The sequence below is a fragment of the Podarcis pityusensis genome, assembly GCF_964106645.2.
Source record: "Podarcis pityusensis genome assembly, chromosome: 1".
Classification (NCBI taxonomy): Eukaryota; Metazoa; Chordata; class Lepidosauria; order Squamata; family Lacertidae; genus Podarcis; species Podarcis pityusensis.
The window spans coordinates 111448570-111473502 of NC_138028.1; the positions used below are offsets into that span (position 1 = coordinate 111448570).

At 44.3% G+C, this 24933-nt stretch overlaps 1 protein-coding gene across 6 annotated transcripts in view; it reads left to right on the plus strand.

Moving 5' to 3' along the window:
• Window positions 1–24933, plus strand: part of B3GALT1 (beta-1,3-galactosyltransferase 1) — a 332737-nt gene that overhangs the window by 110947 nt on the left and 196857 nt on the right. The window lies entirely within an intron of this gene.

The following is a 24933-nucleotide window of genomic DNA, read 5'->3' on the forward strand; positions in this document are numbered from 1 at the left end:
CAGAAGTTAGCAGTTAGGGGGAAGTCATGAAAATGGAATGAACAGTCTTGTGAATGCCACCTCAGTCGAACCTGGTACTGCTGGCTCCAACCAGCAACAGTTCCTGGGGTCTTGGCTAGGCCTGGGCAATGTATTGATTCATTGCCCAAAACTGGCTTCAAAAGCTGCACCATGGTCACGATTTCACCATTTTAAGCCAGGAAATATACTGCCATTTCCAGCAGGTGTCACCATTGCTTCTCTGGCCGAGGAAGTGGGCCAGAGCCCACTTTCCGCCAGGCACTGGGAAGTGGAGACATGACTGTGTCCTGCGAGTCCCTGCGGTGGGAGCACATGGGGATCAGTATCAGTATCAGTTCTGGCTCTTCTACCTCATCTCCATGCTGAACCATGGTGGATTGGTGGTGTTGGTAGTGGTGTCTGTTTCCCCTCAAGCCCCTGCCCCAAAGATGGAGGTAGTGGGACTGACTGTGGTGCTCTTGGGTGTACCACGAGGCAGCAAAGGCCATGGGGTAAGTCAGGGAGTTGGTGTGTCTGCTTGGGGGTGGCAAGAGGTACCGAGGTGAGGCAATGCTGTTGGTGTATGCTGTCCCATTGGTGCAGTTGCTTCTTCTTCTTCTTTGGCAATCACTTGTAGCCAAGTAAATTTGTCTTCCATGAACACAGTCTTAACAGTGCGTCCGTAAGTGACTGTGGAGGCCAATTCTGGATCTGCACATCCTTCCAAAGTGGGGACATAGGTTTCAGGGCAGGAGTTAATCAGGGTGAGGATTTGCCAAATGTGCCTTACTCTTAGCTTGTTTCTCCTTTTTGTCCTGAGTTAGTGCTTCTTCAAAGCTCTTGGTAGAGACTATTCTCTAACTGGAGCGCTCGCAGGCCACTGTTTCCCAGTTGTCAGTGTTTATACTACATTTTTTAAGCTTTGCCTTGAGAGTGTCTTTAACGCTCTTTCGTTGTCCACCGGCATTACACCTTCCATTCTTAAGTTGGGAATAGAGTAGTTGCTTTGGAAGACGGTCATCAGGCATTCGAACAACATGAACAGTCCAACAAAGCTGATGTTGAAGAACCATTGTTTCAACACTGGTGATATTTGCTTCTTCCAGTACACCGACATTAGTTCACCTGTCTTCCCAAGTGATATGTAAAAATTTTCGAAGGACTTGGAGATGGCGTTTATAAGTGGTCCTTGTTTCACAAGCATACAGTATGATTGGTAGTACAATAGTTTTGTAAACAAGCATTTTGGTTTCCCTGCGAACGTCCCAGTTTTCCTCCAAAGGAGGAATGGCTATGGAGGGCTTGCTGGCTACTGTACTGAGCCAGTTCAAATGGCTTTGAAGTCTTCCTTTCTCCTCATTTTCAGACATCATGATATATCCCTTCATTGCGATGTTTCGCTGGTGGTGCATAACAGTGTTGAAAAGCAGCCCTGGTCTTGGCCAACCCTGCTCTCCTCATCCTTCCACAACCACACGGCCTTTGACTATATAGAGAGGCACATCCCTTCAGACTTTGCGTATTTCCCCACAGCAAGCAATGTTGCAAGTGCAGCAGATAATATGCCAGCACAGTAAACTGTGAGATGGCCCGGACAGGAAGGTGGTAGCTGACTCTGTGCCATATGGCTGAGGGGGGCAGAAAGGGGAAAGGCTGGAGCTTCAGCTCTGGAAAGAAGCCTGCAGCATTCCTGCTGGCTATGGCTGACTTGACACTGAGGTGAGCCTGGTTAGCTCCTGGGAAGGAGATGCAGCTGGCATGGCTAGTGTGGCATCCCTGGCCATTTGGAGACTGCTCTAATTTGCAGAGTGCTTCAAAATCCTTCATGTCGAGCGCTGCTTTATAAATTGTAACGAGGCACAATGATTGACAACATAAAATGTCAGGTGGCATAACCTATTAAACCTTCCCAGAAAAGAGTTTCACAGGGTGTGCTGGAAGATGTGCAGAGGACCCTCCCGGGAACATATAATTTATATTAGGTCGTCTTTTTTGCCAACACGACCAAGATTCGGGAATTAGCTGGATACCAAGGCACCGAGCGTAACACTTTGGCTTACGGGCACAAACAACCAAGCAGCCAGAACACCATGTCTGCCGAATTAAATGAAGGCTTCTCATTTCCTGGGCCGATTTGAAAGCTTTCAAGTAACTAGTAAAGCTGGTGGATTGCCGTAAGGAGCAAATTCAGACTGAGGCAGCGTCTTTGCTGATGCTTGTGTGGAAGCTGTAACTAATGTATACCTTTTTTTAAAAAAAGGGTTTTAACAAGACTTAAATGCAACCCCCAGCCACGGTGTACATTCAAGTGGGGAGTCATGTAGGATCATAAAATTGTAGAGTTGGAAGAGATCCCAAGGATCATCTAGTCCAACCCCCTGCAATGTAGAAGTCTTTTGCCCAATCTGGGTCTTGAACCCATGTCCCTGTGATTAAGAGTCTCATGCTCTACTGACTGAGCCATCCTCCAGTCAACCTCCTCAGCATGCATGTTTGAGATGGGGAAGACTATAATTTTCTATAGTTTTCTATTTTTACCCCACCCTTCCTCCAAAGGAGGCCAGGGATAAAAAACACCTGAGCCCGAGTCACTCTTCCTCGCAGGCTCAAGCAAGTGTGCTTTTAACTGGTGGTGAGAAAAATGCTACTCTAGAAGACAAATGCACCTCTATGGATTTGGAGTTCAATAACTGAGGAGAATAACCGTAGAGGAGAATAACTACTTTGTACCAAGATACCAAGCCCAGGAGCTGAGGTGCTGGAATTTCATAGACATTGACTTGAGGCCAGAGAAGGCAGAAGTACACAGGTGGGGCAAAATGTCACCAGAAAGCATGGATACAGCTTGAGAGTAAACCTGGTGTGAGTAGACCTTTCCTTCTAGCAGCTGTAAGAGACACTTAAGACCTCCTATTGCTCCCTCCCCTGCTGCGTTCAGCATGTGGTAAGAAGTGGGATAATGCTGGCTGGGAATTATGCAAATAAGACAAGCTAATTTAGCACACCCAAATTGTGTAATTAGCTCTCCTAATTTGCATATTATGTAAATTACACCGACTGGGTTGGGGTGGGGGGTAAAGCTATGGTAGCCTCAAATTCAGCCATGTCCTTATATAACATTTTTAGAAGCTGGAGCGCGGCAAAGATTTATTGGCCAATTTTGCTACTGGTGACCAACCTTCCCCAACCTGACATCTTTCAAGTACAGCTCCCGTCAGCCCCAGCCAGCATGGCCAATGGTCAGGAATGCTGAGAGCCATAGTCCAAAACAGATTGGGAAAAGTTGCCATTGACCGTGGCTCCCTTCTGAATCACTTGGCTAGGTTTAACATTTAGACAGCGCTTCCCATCCTGACTAAAAGGCAGGTTCCAAACCCTGGTGTTGATGCTGGGAGGTGCCTGCTCCACCCCGTGGGATTTGTCCTGTGGGGCTGCTGTGCCTTTACATTTTTTCATTCCTGGGACAGAGTCCTCTGAGTATGGTACTGTCAGAATACTGATGGAGCGTCTCCACCCCCATCGTCCAGCCTGGACACTGAGGTCCAGCACCAAGGGCCTTCTGGTGGTTCCCTCACCATGAGAAGTGAGGTAACAGGGAACCAGGCAGAGGGCCTTCTCGGTAGTGGCACCTGCCCTGTGGAATGCCCTCCCAGAAGATGTCAAGGCAATAAACAACTATTTCACTGTTAAAAGGCAACTGAAGGCGGCCCTGTTTAGGGAAGTTTTTAATGTCTGATGCTGTATTGTTTTTAATATTTGGCTGGAAACCGCCCAGAGTTGCTGGGGCAACCCAGCTAGATGGGCGGGGTATAAATAATTTATTATTATTAATATTATTGTTATTGTTATTATTGATAACGCCAAGTTCCCTTTCTCTTTTACATCTAATCCAGGTGAATTATTTAAGGTGAATTCCTTAAATAAGTACTTCAAGACATTGCAAGGGGTTGGACTAGACAACCCTTGGGTCCCTACCAACTCTATGATTCTGTGATAAGGCTGTGTGTGTGTGTGTGAGAGAGAGAGAGAGAGAGAGAGAGAGAGAGAGAGAGTGTGTGTAGGGGGCGGGAAGTAAATAAACTGAGGGGTCAATCCAGATAAGTCAGAAATGTGATTGGGAGGTCTAGTTCACCTGGAGGTTTGCTGCATGTCCTGCCAGATGAAATTCTCTTGAAGGTTCATGTATGTACAGTAGCATATGAAGTATAATTCATTCATTGGCAGACCATGTGTGTGTGTAAATATTGGCACACCAGGTGCTTAGGATGAAACCCAACATTCAACTCTTCCACAGGAAGATTTTCCATGGGACTGGCAAACAAATTCAGTGTTGATATCTTCAACCATCACCAATCTGCAGGTCTATATCTCAGTAAAGCCAACGCTTCCATGTTTTATTCATGTGGTTTGCATCCTGTGGCAGACACCTTGCAGGGGGAAATTATATAGATAAAAAGCCTATTATGTGGGCTCAGAACAGCTTATACATTCAATCAATTTGTTGATGGCGGTGTAGTTGTTAAATAAAAGACTGAGAAAGGATTTTAAAAGTGTATTAAACTTAAGTTATGAAAATGTGTGACAGCAAGACCCACGTTGAGGTTATGATTATTTATTGTTCAGAATAATTTTTAACTGCATAAGAACAGCGCTTCTGGATCAGACCATAGAATCATAGAATCATAGAGTTGGAAGAGACCACAAGGGCCATTGAGTCCAACCCCCTGCCAAGCAGGAAACACCATCAGAGCACTCCTGACATATGGTTGTTAAGCCTCTGCTTAAAGACCTCCAAAGAAGGAGACTCCACCACACTCCTTGGCAGCAAATTCCACTGTCGAACAGCTCTTACTGTCAGGAAGTTCTTCCTAATGATTAGGTGGAATCTTCTTTCTTGTAGTTTGGATCCATTGCTCCGTGTCCGCTTCTCTGGAGCAGCAGAAAACAACCTTTCTCCCTCCTCTATGTGACATCCTTTTATATATTTGAACATGGCTATCATATCACCCCTTAACCTCCTCTTCTCCAGGCTAAACATGCCCAGCTCCCTTAGCCGTTCCTCATAAGGCATCGTTTCCAGGCCTTTGACCATTTTGGTTGCCCTCCTCTGGACACGTTCCAGTTTGTCAGTGTCCTTCTTGAACTGTGGTGCCCAGAACTGGACACAGTACTCCAGGTGAGGTCTGACCAGAGCAGAATACAGTGGCACTATTACTTCCCTTGATCTAGATGCTATACTCCTATTGATGCAGCCCAGAATTGCATTGGCTTTTTTAGCTGCCGCGTCACACTGTTGGCTCATGTCAAGTTTGTGGTCAACCAACAGGCCCATCTAATCCAGCAACGAGATGCTGATGAGAAACCTGGAAACAGGACCTGAGTGCAATAGCCCTATGCAGTTGGGCTCTTCTAATTTTCTTAGTATTAATGGACTGGACTCAGGATAATGTAACACCGAGTGCTATTTTTCCGTTACTGCAGCTGCATAAACGAACATTAAATGAGAGAGCTCGTTTCAAACGAGTGCAGACACAGCTCATTTTTTTACAGTCCCAGAAATACGTAAATAAAAATCCAGCCACGTGCAACTAAGATAAGGCCAAGTATTCCGAATATAGTTGCCACTCAAATGTCACCCAAACACCATGCAGAGTTGGGTGGCTTTAACAACCCTCTACATTATGTGTATTTATACCGCTACCTTCCAGTCCAATTGAACAATGGTCATGCTTTGTTTTCCCTGTGCCTGAGAATGCACTTTCACTTCCTCTTCAGAAAGCCTACTTATTTTTCATTGATTTCCATTAAAGTAAGAGAAGCAATGATCCAGAAACAGCTCATGAATTTCTTTATCCAGTTTAATTAGAGTGAACAGAAAATTTCTTTGCAGACTGAATAGTCAGCATTCAGCCACCGATGCAACTTTATATCAGGTTGGCAGTGGACTGACATTTGTGCCAGTACCAATTATTACAGATATCAGCTCCGTTTAGGTGGCTTCCACTCCACTTTTGTGTCATTATATTTATAATACCAGTCATCTCAGGCAATCTTGTAACAGGAGTGGGATGCAACCCATTCAGTCTTGCAACATACCTTGCAAAATATTTTTGCTAATGATGGCAGTGCAGGCGTGTTGATCAAAACTGATGGTGGAAAACATTCATTTTATCCTGTGCTACCTTCAGGTTCTCATCGGTAAATAATCCAGGATAAAATGGGTGACTATGTGTTCTAGAGTAAAAGGAGCATTGTGACATCTAGTAGCACAAAGAGCCAGGTCATGCATTCAGGAACAAGCAATCAATAAGTGGTTTTCTTTCCTGGCTGCTGGAGTCTTGCCAAGTGGAAAAAGGCAAAGAGGGTAGAAGACTCTGCATGATCAATATGATGTCGCCTTAAAAGAAAGTAACAAAAGTACATGGCACATATTTAGTGTAATAGTCAGCTAAGTTTTACTCAAAGTAGACCCATTGGAATTGATTGGCATGACTCAGTTGGGTCTATTAACGTCAACGGGACAACACTGAGTAAAACGTGGTTGAATACCACCCAATATTTCCTGCATGGATAGCAAAGCATTAACTGGGCTTGCAAGCAAGATCTTCTGGACTCAGTATGCCATTTGCAGAGATTTGCGTCACTCAAACACTAATAACTGTGCTGTACAAAAATTTAGGATTAGGTTTGTTAAATTAATGTATTGCTTCCCAGTACGTAAAGTCTGGAAGCAATTTACACCCACAGTAAAAATGCAATAATAAAAACAAATAGGCATGTTAGAAACATAAAGGTAAAGGGACCCCTGACCATTAGGTCCAGTTGTGGACGACTCTGGGGTTGCAGCGCTCATCTCTCTTTATTGGCCGAGGGAGCCGGCGTACAGCTTCCGGGTCATGTGGCCGGCATGACTAAGCCACTTCTGGCGAATCAGAGCAGCGCACGGAAATGCCGTTTACCTTCCCGCCGGAGTGGTACCTATTTATCTACTTGCACTTTTGGGGCATGCTTTCGAACTGCTAGGTTGGCAGGAGCAGGGACTGAGCAACAGGAGCTCACCCCGTTGCGGGGATTCGAACTGCCAACCTTCTGATCGGCAAGTCCTAGGCTCTGTGGTGTAACCCACAGCGCCACCCGCGTCCCTTGTTAGAAACGTAGTTGGAATATAATCCTTCAACCATTGCTGCTGCTCAGATGCCCAGGAAAACAAATAGATATTTACCTAGTGCTGAAATTATGACAAAGTTGGCAGCAGGTAGACCTCCCAGGGGAGAGCATTGAAGTGCTACAAAGGTCTTAAGTGCTTGTGCTTCCTAATTAGAGATGTCAAAAGGTACGCTTTAGCTGAGATTCCTGCATTGCAGGGGGTTGGATTAGGTGACGCTTGGGGTCCCTTCCAACTCTGCAATTCTACAATTCTGTAATTCTATCAACTGGGATCTTCTTCATACAAAACATGTGCTCTGCTTCTGAGCTATGCACATCAACTTTTCTGTTTTAGAAGCACTTCAGAGGACTGTCTTATAAAAATCTAGAACAGTTAAACTCTTAACGTGCATGTTCTGCTGGTCTTTGGAAATAAAAGCCATGGTTTCAGCTCCCCCAAAAGGGGAGGGGGACAGAGAGAGAAAAGCATGTGAACACTGTCCCGGGCTGGAGAAACATGGTCGTGCTTGCTTTCAGGGTACAGCGTCACTGTTTTAATGGCATAGGGTAACTTGGGAGTGGGGCAGTGAGATGACTTGCACAAGCAGTACATTTGTAATGCTACAGGGTAATACGACAAGATATTACTTTGAACCTGTCCTGAGCGCTTTGCTTTAGTTCTCCCCAAGGGGTGGAAGCAAACAGCAAGGTACTGAGGCTGCCGTATGATAGAATGCCTGCAAAGGCAGAAATATAAAAAAGAAGAGGAAGAGAAGGGAAAAAATTGCAAACAGGGGAACAAAAAGAGTTACAATAATAATAAGAAAAACCCAGGCAAATGAAAATGAGTAATATGCTACAGTTAAGACTGGAAGTATTAAGATGCTTTTAAGGAGTGATGTGTCATAAAATGCATACATCTTTTAGAATGCAGATTAAGTGCCACTGAATTGTCTAGCTGTGCTTCAAATGATCTGTGTAAGTGGAGTCTTAAACCTATTTTTTTGTTTGTGTGTTCCTCATCTGAAATACATGGGGGGGGGGAGAGCATTACACAGGGACCATGTATTCTTTGTTATAAACGGTAATAAAGCCAAATAAATTCAGTTATACCCTTGCAGCACAATGGACAAGACTATGAGGTCACTTCATCCCATTGAAGTTAATAGGATAGATTAATGAATAGGGAAGCAGCCCTGCTCTGTGATAGTACATGCTGCTTCCAGGGGGGGGGGGGGGACATTTTCTGAAGGCCGGAATCTTATTTTGAGACCATACCTGATTGTGAAGAAATCAGGAAATGGCACACGTAACCAAATGGTTAGGAACGGTAGATCACCCAATAGCCTCAGGAGTGAATGGTGTGCTATCTTCGAGGATAACCTTGCTGCTTATCATGCATTCACTCTTTCAGAAGAAATGGAAAGTGCACAAGAAGAGCGTCTGGGTTAGCTCAGCACAGTGCAGGAGCAAAAAGACCAGATAGGAGCAAAGCAGCTGTGAGGTCATCTTCAAAGTCCTACCCATTTACATGGTTCCAGTAAGCCTTGCTGTGCCGTGCAAACCAGGCCACACTCTGCCTGAAAAACAAATGCTTTGAGATCCAATGAATATATGTCAAAACCACTTAGACTACACCTGAGAAAGTCTGTCTCCACATCTTACTTTCTTCTATTTTTATTTGAACTGCTGCAAAGTCTTCGCAGTTCAATTTTTCAATATTGCAAGAAATATTTTTCTTCTATTATTATTATTATTATTATTATTATTATTATTATTATTATTTATTTGCTGTCCACTTCCTACAAAGTTCTGATTTATTCCAGGGGAGGGGGAACCTCCAGATGCTGAACCACAACCCTCAGCATCCCTCATCATTGACTATAGTGTTGGGGGTTTATGGGAGCCGGAGTTTAGCGGCATGGTTTACTCTTTGTCTCTTTTCTCAGTTGATCAATTCTCTTCTCTCTAGTTAGCCTTTTGTTCAGCTTCATCCTATCCTTCAGTGATAGCCAATGTGGTACCCTCCAGAAGTTGTTGGACTCCATTTCCCATCAGCCCCATCCAGCATGGCAAATGGTCAGGCATAATGGGAATTGTAGTCCAACAACCTGCCTGTCTGATTTCAGTTGGGAGGAAGTGTCCCAGAAAGTCCTGAATACATGACTCGGGGTGGATAATTTTTGTACAAATAAAATACGTTTCTCTCATAGGTAGAACGTGAGCTTCCTCTGTTCAGGTTGGTCCTTTTGTCTTGGGAGAAGTTTCCCCTTTTTAGCCCTTTCTTCCTTATCTTTTCTTCTTTCTCTTTATTCACCCTCTTATCATCTTCACACACAGCCTCTCCAGACAGGTGTTTTATTGCTGGTGTCTTCAGCAGCATGGTGTTGACAACAATCACAGTGCCTTAATGGTGGATTAATTCTGATTCAGCTTGTTCTGCGATGCTTTTCCCAATGCCAAAATCACATTATTGCTGCCTGGAGAGGCTACAGCACAGCCAAAGCGAGGCAAAAACAAGCCCCTGGAACATTTGCGGTATAAAAAGTTATGGAGATTCAGCAGGAAGTTACAGGGTGTGCACTGACTGGAAAGGAAGCCATGTGACCGCCCTCAACATTTTCTCAGGTGCAAGCAGCCTCGATAGCAGGATTGCCCTTGAAGCAACATGAACACAAATCATGAGTCCACACTAAAAAAATGATGGCTGAAGGGTCACTAATATCTCCTTTGAGCTGCTGCTTCTCTTCTGCCTATTTCTGTCCCTGTTGTTTACACCACTCCCTCTCCTTGTTGATTTTTAGATGGTCTCTGTGAATGTGGCTCCCCTCTCCCAAGGTTTTAACCTCTGGTCTCTTCTTTTCCTTCTTTTCCCTGTCCCCCTTCCATCTCATTTCCCTGCTCCTCCCCTTGTTGCATTTGTCTGTTAAGGTCGCAGAGCCCGTAGGCAGAGTTTCTTCTTTTAAAACTTAATTATGGCGCAGCACCTCAGATCTCTGAGGCGCTTCATAAATAATAAACCCAGATTGATATTGTTGTTTCTAGAAGAGAGCCTGTTATTGGATCGCTATTAAAGGCAATAAAATGCAAATTTAATAGAAGTAAGGAGCACACCGACAAACATCATTTGAAGAAAGTTATTTTGGTCTAGTCTCACCTGTGGCTGAGCATGCCTGTCAACATGATTGCTTCCTCTCTGATCTCCCATCTCTTGCGCTAAAAAGGGAGATTGTTTAACACCTGTACAAAGATGTGCTCAGGAATGAAAATGTGCTAGATCCTCGTGGGGTGAAGTTTTGGCTGGGGATTTCAATTTGATGGGGGAAGCTTGTTTTTTTCCACATTGCACCTCAGCCACTCAACTCCCTCTCTCTCTCTCTCTCTCTCTCTCTCTCTCTCTTTCTCTCTTTCTTCCCAGATTAAAATACTAGCCAATTATTTTGAATTTCACTCCTGCCTCTTCTTCGCACCTCTTCTCATCAGCAGAATAGCACTTTTCATACATCTTACATTTGCATAGTGATGGTGTAGATAATCTAGGACAAACATACCTGGGTTGGGTGCTTCAATCCCACCTCTTTCCATACAGTTACACTGGATAAAGGCTAATGCCTCATTAGGACCTGTGCTGCTTCAGCTCCCTGTCCTACAGCCTTCCTGTTTCCCCTGCCAAAGTTTTGGAGGGTTTAGCTTTGCAATTTCCTTTCACTAGCAAATGGTCTATAAGTGGGATGATTTACCTGGTACCTGCCAGATGTTTTGGATTTCAACTCCCACCAGCCCACATGGGTCAAGAGTCAAGGATAGAATGGTAATGGATAGAATTGTAGAGTTGGAAAGGATCTCCAGGGGTCCTTACCTCTGAAGCAGCAGAAAACAAGCTTGCTCCATCTTCCAAGATTATTGTAGGTTGTGGGAGTTGTGGTCCATGTCAGCTGCCCCTGAGCTCCATCATGTTCTCAGTCTGCCAGGGATACTCATTCCTCACTCTCCTACCTAGTTCTTGGTGCAGTCCAGTGGGCTGAAGACTGGAAGTGAATCCTTGAAAGCTGGATTCAAATTCCAGTTCACTTAAGTAGTCATTGGGCATTGTTCTCCATTCTAGTCTATAGCTTGGTTTATTTACATGTTTGGCACTGATTTTATTGGATCCAGACTGCAGCTTACCTGGGAGTAAGCCTCATGGGGTTCAGCGGGTATTATTTCACAAGTAGAGTATCAAAAAAGTTGCATAAGGTTTTTATAAATGACTTTGATGATGCCTCGGAAAGGATGCCAGTCAGATTCACAGATGGTATGAAGCTGGGAAGAATAGCTAACACCATCACCGAAGACACGATCAAAACCATCTTGACAGGTTGGAGCACTGAACCGCACCAACAAGATAAAATTAAAGAGAGATAAATGTAAAATCCTGTACTGAGGCACCCCATAGTGTGTATGTGTGTGTGTGTTTCAGTGGATGGTGAAGCATATGAAAAGGATATAGGCATCTCAGTTGATCATACGCCCAGCATGAGCCAATAGTGCATTGCAGCTGCTAAAAAGCTAACTCAGTTCTAGGCTGCATTGTGTCCAGATTTAAAGGAATCCTAGGAAGCTGCCTTATGCTGAATCAGACCAACGGCCCATCTAGCTCAGTATTGTCTACACTGACTGGCAGCAGCTGTCCAGGATTTCTGGCAAGGCAAGGGATTTGCCTGCAGAGCTAGTGCTCTAACCCACAGCCTCTCTGTAAATCATGGGAAGTAATACATCCACTCTTATTTTGCACAGTCTCTGTTGTGCACCCCATGATCCCAACTGGCTGGAGTGGCAGCTGCTGTTAGATTAGCTATCAGAGGAGGAGGATGGCATGGAGGGTGCCCTTGGCAGGGGTTGGCCCAGGAGGGTGGACAGAGGCTTTACCCTTTTGCCTGTAGAGGTTGGGGAGGCAGTGCCACTGGCAACTTGTCCTGCTCCATCCTTAGCAATGGACAAGAGCATCAGCCAGGAGAGGAGAGTGGACAAGCTGGAGCAGGAGGATCCCATGGGACTGACCTCCACCTGTAAGGCAAGGAGTGTCCAGAGTGAGGATTTGACTCTTTAGTGTCAAAAGTACACTTAACAAATTAGGAAAAGGCATGTCCACCAGTTCTTTGTTTCTCACCTACTCCTGGGTGTACACCCGATGAGGCAGTTGCCACAACAGAGAAGGCCCCCCACCTCTGACCTCTCTGCCATAGCTGTCAACCTTCCCTTTTTTTTTTTTTTTTGCGGGAAATTCCCTTATTCCAGTGCCGTTTCCCGCTGCTATCCCAGATTGTTAGATATCCCACAGACTGTCACCGGAACAGGTGAGGCTGCTGATCCCTTATTTTCAAGGCTCCCTGGGACAGGTGAGGCTGCTGATCCCTTATTTTTGAGGCTGCTGGTCCCTTATTTTCAAATCTGAAAGTTGACAGCTATGCTCTCCATTCTGCACACAAGCAGGCAGAGGGCCTACCTGTTTGTGACCTGTTTCTGCTTCTCCCACTTCAATCTTATCCTGGTCCTGGGAGACAGTGGAGCAGGAGAGATGGGAGCAGGAGGAAGAGGAGGAGGAGGTGTGGGAGCCCTTGCCTTTGCACTAGCCTGACTGATCTCTCTCTCTCTCTTCTCCTGCCCCTGTTCTTCGATCCAATCCTGCAGCTTCTCTTGCTTCTGACTCTCATCTCACAGCTGCTACAGGTTCCTCCAGATCACTGATCCCTTCTCCCAAGTCAATCTCCAAACCCCCTGCCTCCCTGCTCAGGACCCAGCCACCATTCCCCAGTGACCAGTCATCCCTGACACCACACCACCCGCAAGAATGTTCCGCCAGCTCCACATTTGGAAACAGACCTACGCCCCTCAGTCAGAACGTTCTCTGGCAACACAGCAGGGAGCTTGGGCAAGCGGTCACTCAAAATATTTTTCTGTAGATGCTCAGAGGCAAGTGGTGCCCAGAATAAGTACACCAGAGTATCAACGCTTTGGCAATAACTTTAGGAAAAGGGATGCTGCCTTGTTATCCACTTGTATTTCTCGTTCCCTAGGACCAACGCGCAGCAACTTTCTGAACCGGAACAGTCTAGCATTTCTTATGAATACCTTACCGTTCCTTTGTTCCCAACAAAATTCCACACGAGGCTATTTATATGCATTATGTATAGTAATTCTTCCTTGCTGGAAAGAAGTAATAATTCACGATGGGGATATAGTATTATAGTTGAGTAGGCACACAGGCTTTCAATCTTTCCAAATCACAATGCACGACTGATCAACACGCTCGAGGTCCCCCACCCCATCCCCCAAAATATATCCCCCACCCCGCTAGGAATTGTATAAAATAGAATGCCAGAGTAAAGCAGGAGAGAAGCATTGTGTCAACTCTTTTATGCAAAGAGATATCTTCCTGTGGTTTATAATTTTAAATCCTCAAAGGCTACTACTAAGCAGCCTGCATTATTATGTAGCTAAAACAGGGGGGAGAAGGTTTCTGCTGTCAGATAAGGTGCAAGTTAGTGTCCACCAGGGCCTGCAGGAAGATTAGGGCAGTCGCATTGTGGGGGCCATTTGCTTGGAAATGAGGGGTATAATTAATTAACTGGTGGATAGAGACACTGCAAAGAACAAGGGTGTGTGAAAAGTTGCATGCATGGAAGACAGCTTGCACAACTGATCTTTGTTTTCTTTCCCTCCCCACTCCTTGTTCTTGCAGCCCCCTATATCCTACTAGCCATGGGGGAATCCGTCAACTTTAGTTTCTCTCAGTTTTCTCAGTTTTCTAGGCTTGGGTTCATTTCTCCACACTGCCACATCTATCTGCATTTATATATATAAAAAAAAAACCTCATGAAAATTCATCCGCATTTTAGTGCAAATTTCTCCTTGTGTACACACGTTTCTATGCAATTTTGCCCAATACTCACTTTTCCTGCAAAGCAATTTCCACTAATACAATGCATGGTGCATGTTATTTCACACACACACACACACACACACACACACACACACTTTTTCACAGTTTACCCCGTGTGTACATTTTTGCACCCATTACTTGGCTGGGGAATGACAATACACATTTTGTTTTACGTATTGTTTTTAGAAGTGCAGCTTAGGTTTGGTTTGCCTGTGTATTTGAACTGAATCTAATTTCTCTCCCATCGCTAATTCCATTTCACATCCCTCTCCGGGTGGTTAAGAAGGCCTGAAGGCTACTATTTGCAGAGGAATTACCTGTAAATTGGGGGGGGGGGTAGATCCATGGCCGTTCTGGTGGTTCAAGATCCCTCTGCTTGATTTCTGGTGTTCCCCCCCCCCTTTCCCATGTATGGCTCCCATTGTTTGGGCAGCTGATCAGGGTGTGTGCAAAATATTGGTTGCACAGTTGACATTCTGCTGATGCAACCACTGAGTCTTTTTTCCAGCATTTGCACAAAAATACAACAGTATCAGTGAGAAAGCCCCAACTTGCCCTAGACAAAGCCAAGACTCCTTACAGCAGTTGTAAAGATGGCACAACTTTCTTTTCCATGGCACAACAGACCCATCGTTGCCATTGGCCTCACTCTATGGGGCCTCATTTACACCTTGATTTCAGCTATGATATAAACATGGCATGCTTCCAAACTAATCATGTACCATATTAAGCAATCTATCGTCTCCTAACAAAGAATTTATGGCCCTTTAGTTCTTTTAACCGCTCCAGTCGTTTTTTTTTTGTCAATTATTCATTTACAGCTTGGCTGCACAAGGAGTGGACCGAGGCCGTTTTACAGTCTATTACAAGGCAGACCACAAACTTTTGTGAACTTCTTACTTATCCAAACCAAATTCTAGTACTTTAAGAAAAAGAAGACCCCCTTCCTCTCTTCCCTTTGTCACCGCAGTCCTGGTGGGGAAAATATAGCTATAAAGAGTTCCCTGGGATCGATTGCTAAGCCACTCTGAGAATTGTAGCTGTGTGAGGGGCAGCAGTGCCTTGCAGAGGAGTAAGGAAGCCCTGGTAAACAGAGGCCCACAACCCAAGAGCCTTCCAAAAGCTGGAGACAGCATTGTATCAGGAGAAAGCAGATACTAGGCGAACAGAGAACTCTAACTCAACAAAGCATATATTGTAACCATGGCAATGGTGCAGGCATAGCATATTTTCAGTTATCAGGAGATTTTTGGTGGAACTGCACTGCTCAGCCAAATATTCCAGGGAAAGGGTATTGTTTTGATGGTGGTAGCAAGTTTAACTATTCTCTTGCACGTTCAGCGCTACATAATACAAGCATCCTAGGAAGATGGGGAGCTGCCTTGTAGTGAGCCAGACCATTGTTCCATTCAATACTGTCTACATTAACTGCTAGTGATTGAGCCTGGGACTTTCTGCATGCAGAGCTGGTACTTTGCAACTGCACTTTGGCCCTTACCCAAATTACAAGTTTCCGCCAGAGGTTTCAGAATCTAAATAAGAGTCAAAATTCAAAACCCACATCTGTTTTCCATTATTTGATATGCATGACTGACTGTAGTTTATTTACATTGTCAGCATACCTAAATGGTCATTCCAGACAAATACAGTGAACATTTGAAAAATCTAAGTTCAAGTCAAATTTTTGTGTATATGCTCAAAATAAGGTGAAATATATACCTATTTTCAGACACTCACAGAAATTAATCCGAAATCCTTTTTAGTGGAGGGGGACTTTGCATTTTATTATGCCCGCAAGTATTTTGATTGTCCTTATATTTACTTTTTTTTTGCATTATCAAAATCTTAAGATTAAAGTCCCATCTCAGTCCCCTTTTAATTTTTAATGAGAATGGAGCTGGGCTGTTTCTCATCAGCAAAGATGTTGCAGTATCAATTTATTACTTTGCTTCATATGCCAAGGATTATCGTCAGGTTTCCTTTACAAAGCAAAAGGCTCATAACTGAGAAATGAATTATAAATCAGATCTGCCATAAGAGAGAGCTAAAAACCCTTTAGAATATATTCTGCTTTTGTCTGGGTTTCCATTAGATGATCATAAACTAAATATGCCATTTTTTTATATTTGTGTCCACATGAGGGACTAATCATAAGAATGGGTACATTTTGTGTGAATGTGTCCTGGCCTACCACACCTGAGGAAGGCCTACGTCTGATAGTTACCGTAAGTCTTTATTGACAAAAAAAGCTACTGACCCATCTGTCGGCAGAACAGCCTTTTATTTTCAGCCACATCCTAGATGCCTTCCTCCTCCTTGGACTTCCCTGACTCTTCCTCCTCCCCCTGCACTGACTCCTGCCTCATGGGTGGCACCAAACTCTAATTGCTGGTCTCCTCTCCTCTCCTGGGTCACTCCCCTGGTCCCCTGCCTTTGCCCCACACTTTTCGGAGCCCTTCCGGTCCCTGCCAATACAGTAGTTAGCATTTCTTATAGAAAAGCTATATAAAAACACTAATAGAGCTTGGGGTCACCAAAATTTGATTAGCCATTAATAACTCTACCTCCAACAAACTGCAGACAAGAAATACAGTGGTACCTCAGGTTACATACGCTTCAGGTTACATACGCTTCAGGTTATAGACTTCGCTAACCCAGAAATAGTGCTTGAGGTTAAGAACTTTGCTTCAGGATGAGAACAGAAATCGTGCTCCAGTGGCGCGGCGGCAGCAGGAGGCCCCATTAGCTAAAGTGGTGCTTCAGGTTAAGAACAGTTTCAGGTTAAGAACGGGCCTCCAGAACAAATTAAGTACTTAACCCGAGGTACCACTGTACAGCTATAACTACAAAGCTGGGCAGCATCCGTCTGTCGCTGTGTTAGCAGCTGCAAAGTGACCTCCTCAGGGCACAAGCTGGGAGATCCTGGGCTGTATGGAGATCCTGCCCAGATGGCAGTATCTCCCTCCCGACCTTGCTGGTGTGGTCCAAAGGAAGGCCGAGCAATAAATATGGCACCAGCTTGGCTTCAAGAGTTGCCGGAAGGAGGCGTAGAAAGCACTATCCAACCATCTTAGGGACTGCACTCCAAATTTGTGTAGGGTTTAGCCTTTTCATCTCCTGAAGATATCCTGCAAAGCAGTGGAGGTTTAGGATCAGAGTTTTCCTTCTCCTAGGTAGGATGCCTTCCCAGGTTGACGAGACCCACCTGCCTCTCACTTTCCTCTAGAGCAGTGTTTCTCAACCTATGGGTCCCCGGATGTTGTTGGACTACAACTCCCATCATTCCTAGCCAGAACAACCAGTGGTCAGGGATGATGGGAGTTGTAGTCCAACAACATCTGGGGACCCACAGGTTGAGAACCGCTGCTCTAGAGCATGTGCAGAAACCACCTTCTTGACCACTCTTGCTCTCATCTGCTCAATCTGCCAAAGCCTGTCTTTGCATACAGAGGAAGTTCCTAATTCACTGAGGCTTTGAGGACCCATCAGCTACCCTCACCTGATTTTGCCAGGCAGTCAAAGCCGTTTCTCAGAGTGTGGCTGCTGTCGCATGCTGTCAGCTTCTAGGAGCCACAGGTGAGAGCTAAGTGCAGGGTGGGGACCAAAAGTGGACAAACTACCCCAAAAAGTGTGCCACATGTCCCCCCACCCTCCCCCTAACACCCCATACACCCTTAACTACAAATAAATTCACACCTATTTTAGGAGCTACTCCTTGGTTGGATCAATCTGTGTAGCATGCGGTGCAGCGATAAAACAGCTAGCATAATCACAAGGCTAAGCAGGTTCCAGTATGGTTTCAAGTTGGATGGGGGACTTTGTGTTCAGATTCCTGCATTGCAAGTGGTCAAACTAGATGGTTCTTGGGGACTCTTCCAGCTCTATAATTCTATATAAGAAAAAAGCAACACCCCATATGAATATATACATCAAGCAAACATAAAGATTCTTTATCTAATAATAATAATAATAATAATCTATTTATACCCCACCCTCCCCAGCCAGAGCCAGGCTCAGGGCGGCTAACACCAGTAAAATTACAATAAAATAAAAAAACAATTTAAAATACAGGTTAAAATATAATTTAAAATGCAGCCTCATTTTAAAAGTAGCCCATAGATCAAAACCATAAGGGGAGGGAAACATAAGGGTCAGAATGAGTCCAAACCAAAGGCCAGGCGGAACAGCTGTCTTGCAGGCCCTGCGGAAAGATGTCAAGTCCTGCTGGGCCCTGGTCTCTTGTGATAGAGCATTCCATCAAGTCAGGGCCAGTACTGAAAAGGCCCTGGCCCTAGTTGAGACCAATCTAACCACCTTGCGACCTCCAAGGTGTTGTCATTTGTGGACCTTAAGGTCCTCCGCGGGGCATACCAGGAGAGGCGGTCCTGTAGGTACGAGGGTCCTAGGCCGCATAGAGCTTTAAAGGTCAAAACCAGCACCTTAAACCTGACCCTGTACTCCACTGGGAGCCACAGCAGCTGGAAAAGCACTGGATTAATGTGATCCTGCAGTAAGAACCCCGTAAAGAGCCTCGCCGCGGCATTCTGCACCCGCAGGAGTTTCTAGGGCAGCCTCAAGGGCAGCCCTGCGTAGAGCGAGTTACAATAATCAAGCCTGGAAGTGACCGTCGCATGGATCACTGTGGCCAGATCAGGGCCAGATCCTTCCTTCCTCCCTCCCTCCCTCCCTCCCTCCCTCCCTCCCTCCCTCCCTCCCTCATCCTGGGCACAACCCAGAGCTCTGTGGAGCTCTGATCTGCATACAAAATGCTGCCAGTGAAGGAACTACCCAGGGATAGCCAACATGGTATCCTATAGGTGCTGCTAGACTACAACTTCCAACATTCCTGACTATTCCCTTTGCTAGCTAGGGCTGGGAGCGAGGAGCTAGTGGCTACCTCTGTGCTACCCTGTAGTCTTTGCCCCAGGAGCACCATGCAGAATTTCTAACATGCCAAGAAGGAATTGGTCCAACTTTTCGACAAGAATAGGACATTTTCCCTTGCTAAATGTAGTCTGAGCGTGCACTGGAAACCCTTCCATTTATGCTGCAGCACGTTGGCTGCCTGATTTGAAACAGAATGAAAATAGTTTCCATTCCACTTAGGCCACCCTGTGTAGGTTACACTCCAGGATAAGTGTCATTTCCCATATATTAGTTATCAGTAGATTAGAAAGATTTAAGGACATACAGATAGGTTTTGGATGGGGGGGGGGGAATCCCTGTCTGGCTGTGAAGCTGAATGGGGGTGAAGACCCATTTGCTGCTCATATCCACACCTACTCCTTAAACATGAATGTTAACAGAAGACTTAACAGCAAGGAAGATGTAGCTCATCAGTCAAAGTCACTGGAACCACAATTATGCGTTTTGCTTGCTAACTGAACTTCCAGGACTTGACATATGAAATATCCTGTTGGAAATGTGAACAGAAAACAGTGCTTAGCTTCATATTCTAAATATAGCAAGCAGATAAACACTGATTTTGCCTAATTGTTAAAGAAACTGCGGTAAAAAAATAATGATTAACTGAATGCAATGTAGCAAGAGCAATGTAAAGTAGGTTAATCGTCTCCAAGCTCATGCCTGGAATCTTAGCCTCTGGCCTTTTCCCTGAGGTATAAACATGATTTGAATTTCACAAAAGAGATTAACAAAACATAGTTTCCCCTTTTTTCTGTTTAATAAGGATTTGGGCTCAAAAGATGCCAACTTCAGAATTTGCTCTGAATTTCTTATGTAATTGCACTCCTGCCGTTACAAAGTTACTAAAGTAGATATGGATAAATAGATATTTATAAATTGTCTTTTCCCCAAGTAGCGGTCACAAAGAGCATAAAACCAATGTTGAACAGTAAATACAACTAACAAGTATAAGAAAAAAATAATAATCCAAAGTTTCATCATTGTCTCAGAGCGAACGTTTCAAAGTTCAGGAGCCGCTTCCATAAAGTTTCTAGCTGAGCCATGCTAGCAAGCCAGATCTCAATTATAGAATCAAGTGATATATAAATTTTGTTAAATAAATTCAGATAAATGACCATTCCTAGAAACAAAAAACAAGGGGCAAAGCTTGCCATGAGCGACATATTCGGGTTTTGCTAAGTGTTCAGAGGAGAGTCTCTATTGGATTCCCTTGAAATGTTTAGGGTTTGTACCTGGCTTTAGACTGCCTTTATAAAATAGTGTTATCAAGAAGGAAGGCAAAATTGAGAGGACGAGTTTAATGGAAGCTTTTGTTTAGTTTTTCTCGTTTTTCTATTACTCATCTCCTTGGTGATTTGATGAAGGCAAAACCTCATTTTAACAATTCTTAGCAAGGAGCTTAGAAGGAGGAGTGGAAGTTTTGCAGGGAATAATGGGCTATATTAAATTTAATTGATCTAGGAAATTGATGCCAGCGGGAAGAATGGACTATTTTCGAGGTGACCTCAGAAGACCAAGTTTTAGCTCCATACTGAAAAGCGGGATGAAGGTTTAATATTCAGCTCGCTTTCCTCCCCTACATATTTCTACTTTGAAAAATCTAATTACTGAGCTGTATTGCTAACTCATTGTGTAACGCCACATCATAAAGAGGAGGGGGGAATTGATCCAGAGAAGTGAGATCTTTTTAGTTGGCTCAAACTGGGAAAACAACCAACTTTGCTTAATTTCATTATATATATATATATATATATATATATATATATATATATACACATACATACATACACATTTCATTTTGGCATTTCTCATGTGCTTGCTCAATACTGGTAACTTCAAATCCAGGTTCGTTGTATTTCCACATGACTTCTTTTGAAGATCATTCTCCCTTGCCCCCTACTGAAAAGCTCTTTTGATTCAACAGTGAATACAAAGTCGTGATGAACAGCTCACTCAATGTCCTTGATATGGCACAAGGTAGCAACAACCGGACTGTAACCTCCGTATGGTTTTCCTCTTGGAAAAGCAGAGGGAATAGAGATGCATGATGTGGGATTTCATGACCTTTATGACCAGGTACTCTGTGATTACCTTCCGTTTCTTAGTAAAAGCTAATGGTGATGAAAGCACTGGCAAGCTAAAGAAGGGAAGAAATAGCCTACATCTTTTTCTGAGCGGTTCTCTCTACTAGGGAGACCATTTTGCACTATTTGATGTTTAGCATTCAGGTGGTTGTGATACCTCTCGGTACCTTTCTCTCAGCCTTTTGCATAACGTAGCACCCCGTCTTCTGTTCCATTACCTGCATAATCAAAGGTAGCTTTAGCTTTGAAGGTGTAAGTCAAAAATTCATACCTGACCCCATGTTCCCATCCAGTCTTTCTCATTTGTCCTACACACACAACACAAATTTTGCTTTCACCTTTCTGAAACAGATGTTCCTGTTTCTGCAGCTTCCACATCCCTGCTACCACCATAATCTTTTCTATGCTGGTGGTGCCAAATTAAACACAGTGTTCGTGTATACAGTGGGCAGGATTCAACAAACAAGCCCCACCAGCAGAAGCAAGAACGAAGACTCCCACAGGTGCAGTCCTGCTGCCTCCACACATTCACTCAGGAGGTTGAGAAAATCTCAGAGGGGTGAGAGGGCAGCAGACTGTGATACCAGGCAATCAAAATGCATGCTGTGATGGTGCAATCAGCTTAATGCAACGTTGATTCCCTCCCAGTACCGTTAAAATGGCTGCTGCACAGAGAGGAACAGTGCCTTCAAGGCATGTTTGTTTCTGCCCTGTTCTGTGCCTCACATAGGAGCCCATAGACAAGGGTGGTTGGTTTCTACAGCACCATGGAGAGCTCCTAGTGAGCAACTTGTGGGGAATCATGTGGCATCTGGTTCAGTGAGCTTCTGCCATAGGCTCCCCTGATCTCCAACAGGGGAGATCAGGAATGGAGTCTGGCTCCTTAACTGATGGCACTATAGGCTTTGACTCAGTGTCCCCTGCTAGACTCTGAAGTCATTTGAGTTTCTGTTAGTTTCAATAAACTAACATCCATTAGTTTCCATGCATCCTAACATTGGGAGAATCATATAGAAAATGGAGAGGCAGGAGGAAGGGAATTCTGAACCCCCAAATCTGTTTTGAAACCATTTTCACATAAAGACATTTGTATGGTTGTATAACTCCTTGTGTGACTTTTTCAAAATTTGGTGCAATCAACCTGCACAATTTCAACTTTGAAAGCTGGACAGTTGAAATCCTGCAAATTAATTGCATGCAAGCTGGAGATCTTAAAAGCTCCTTTTGTGCTGGGTTTTCCTGGTGCAGAAAGAGCTTTTAAGCTTTCAAGCTTGCCTCCTAGGCTTTGGGAGGCTTTTGTGGGAACTTGGATGGCCCCGCAAGATCTCACAAGAGTGTCCCAGAACCCAATAAGCAAGGCATACAGCTTAAAAGCCTTCTTCCTTTGCTTGGATGGTAGGGATAATTGTACAGGACAGTTCCAATGGGGACAGTTCAAGTGTACACCTTTGGGGACATGCGCGCCATACCCGAAACATAACCGCTGCTCAAGATGCAATTGTATCTAAATGTTTTCTGTTTTACAGATCGTTGGGGTTTCAAAAAATGTAGCCACATTCTTTCCTTCCTTCCTTCTTTCTTTCCTTCCTTCCTTCCTTCCTTCCTTCCTTCCTTCCTTCCTTCCTTCCTTCCTTTTTTGCCTGCTCCAAAATGTTTTGTCATTTCATAAGTATTTGAATAACTTCCACAAGAGAAATTTCATATTCTGATTTAAAGTGCATTCACTCATTTTACGATTCAGGCATAAAACATTTAGGCACTTTCTACAGCAAATGCAATAGCTGTCCTGAAAGCTTGTCATGTGGTGACTCACTTATACATGGCCACAATGAATAATGGCCTAGGACCTGCCATCGCTTTGCATTCAGGTCACCACGCAATCTTGGTACCCCACTACTGGTGATTTTCTAGTTCATTAATCACCTCATTATTATTTGTTTTTGTTGTGCATTTCCTAGGTTGACTGTTAACATTCCAAAGGTTCTCAGATATATAATGCATATTTCAGACACATGCCTCCAGCTGACTTAATTTTCACACCTGTAATTTGGAAAAATGTTAATACTTTTTCCCCCTTTGCAAAGAGAAAAGATGTGAATGTCAAATATTCTCTAGAGCCAGCACAGGCTTCCCTTTGGCTGATTCTGTCCTTTTTTCAACTTTTGCTTTTCTAAAGAGTTTCTCTGAGGGAGGTAAAATGGAACAAGGTGGGCTATGAGATTTATGAATAATAAAAGGAAAGAGCTGCATTTTAAGTGCACACATATCACTTTTGACAGATTTTTTTTACTATTAACTATTTGCGTAATGTTTCTACGGGCTTCTCACGGTGATTAAACTTCACTCTGGCATATGAGGAATGCCTTTCTGTGTAAAGCTTCCCTTAAACAATATCTGAGGAGGAATTCGATGCAGCAATAAGGAGATGGCTTCATCAGTGCAAGCATTTCTCCTTGCCCTATAGAGCCCTTGTCCCTCTCTCCGCTATGCTATTCTAGAGGGTCTCCTGACACACTGTGCTAGCAAAAGTCCTTGCATTGACTTCCACTAGCAGGTCCTGTGGCTGAATCTAGCCCTTCATTGTTTTGAACAAGGTCTGATGATATGACCTCCCAGAATTCCTCAGCCCATTGCAAGTGATGGGATTGTTGACGGCAATTTTTTGTACAACCCCACCCCTCCAAAAACAACACCAATGTTGGCAGTAGGGGGTGAAAGTATGAAAATGACCTTCTAAAAACCCACCTCAAATATGGTTTTAGACTTTAAAAAAAAAGTGCTTACCACGTCATGCCTGAACTATGACTGCATTAAAAATCAGTGGAACAGAAATTTCAGCAACAGAGGGAAGGGGGGATTTCAGGACTGGGACCATAGAATTTTTGAATGGTTTTTGTCAGTATAGGGCACTTACGGCGGTGGTAGAAAGAATTCCAGGAGTGGGGAACTCTCATGACCCTTGAATCCAGCAGCAATGCAGACACCGAATCAGGGGGTGCAGAGGCACCAGATAGGGAGCTGGGTCTAGTTCAGCCCCTGGAAGAACTTCCCAGAATCACTGGCACCTGTAGGGCTAGAGCAGGGTTTCCCAAACTTTGGTCTCCAGCTGTTTTGGACTACAGTTCCCATCATCCCTGACCACTGGTCCTGCTAGCTAGGGGTGATGGGAGTTGGGGCCCAAGTTTGGGAAACCCTTGGGCTAGAGCCTGGACCCTCACAGGCACCTTCTCCTGGACCAGATGCCTCCCACTGCATGTCACCAATTTAGTGGCTCATGGAGCACACCGGGATGGAGGCAATGAAAGAGAGGAGGGGTTCCTGTCTACAGGCCAGAGGACTGGCCCTTTAAAGCTCTGAAGTTCTCTACAAGAGGGTGAAGCCTAGAAAAGATAGTCTGGAGACAGAGACTTAAAAGGGCACAGTCTGCTTCCAACTTTTGCCAGAGTAAGTTACTTATTTAGAGTTATCCATGGTCCAGCAACTTCTGCCTTGCCACTCTGCTGACTCTGTGAGATCCAACATTGGACCAAAACACAACAGGGACATTGGAATGGTAGCTGCCGGTTGTTCATTGCAAATAAATTCAGATGCCACCACAAACAACTGCAAAACTATTTAAAAAAACAAAAAACACTTCAGCAATCGAAGAACAGGAGATCACTGTTCTCTTCCCACCATCATTGAAACCATTTTTTAAAAGTCTGAATCCTGTTTCTAAAATCTCCCAGTTCAAGGGCTTCAAATAACACACACAATGCTGAAAGTTTGGTTCTGGAAGTTTTCTGTTCACTCCGAGTGTGGGTATAACACAGCTATAATTATCATCAAATTTTGCCTACGGCAAGATCTGAAGTG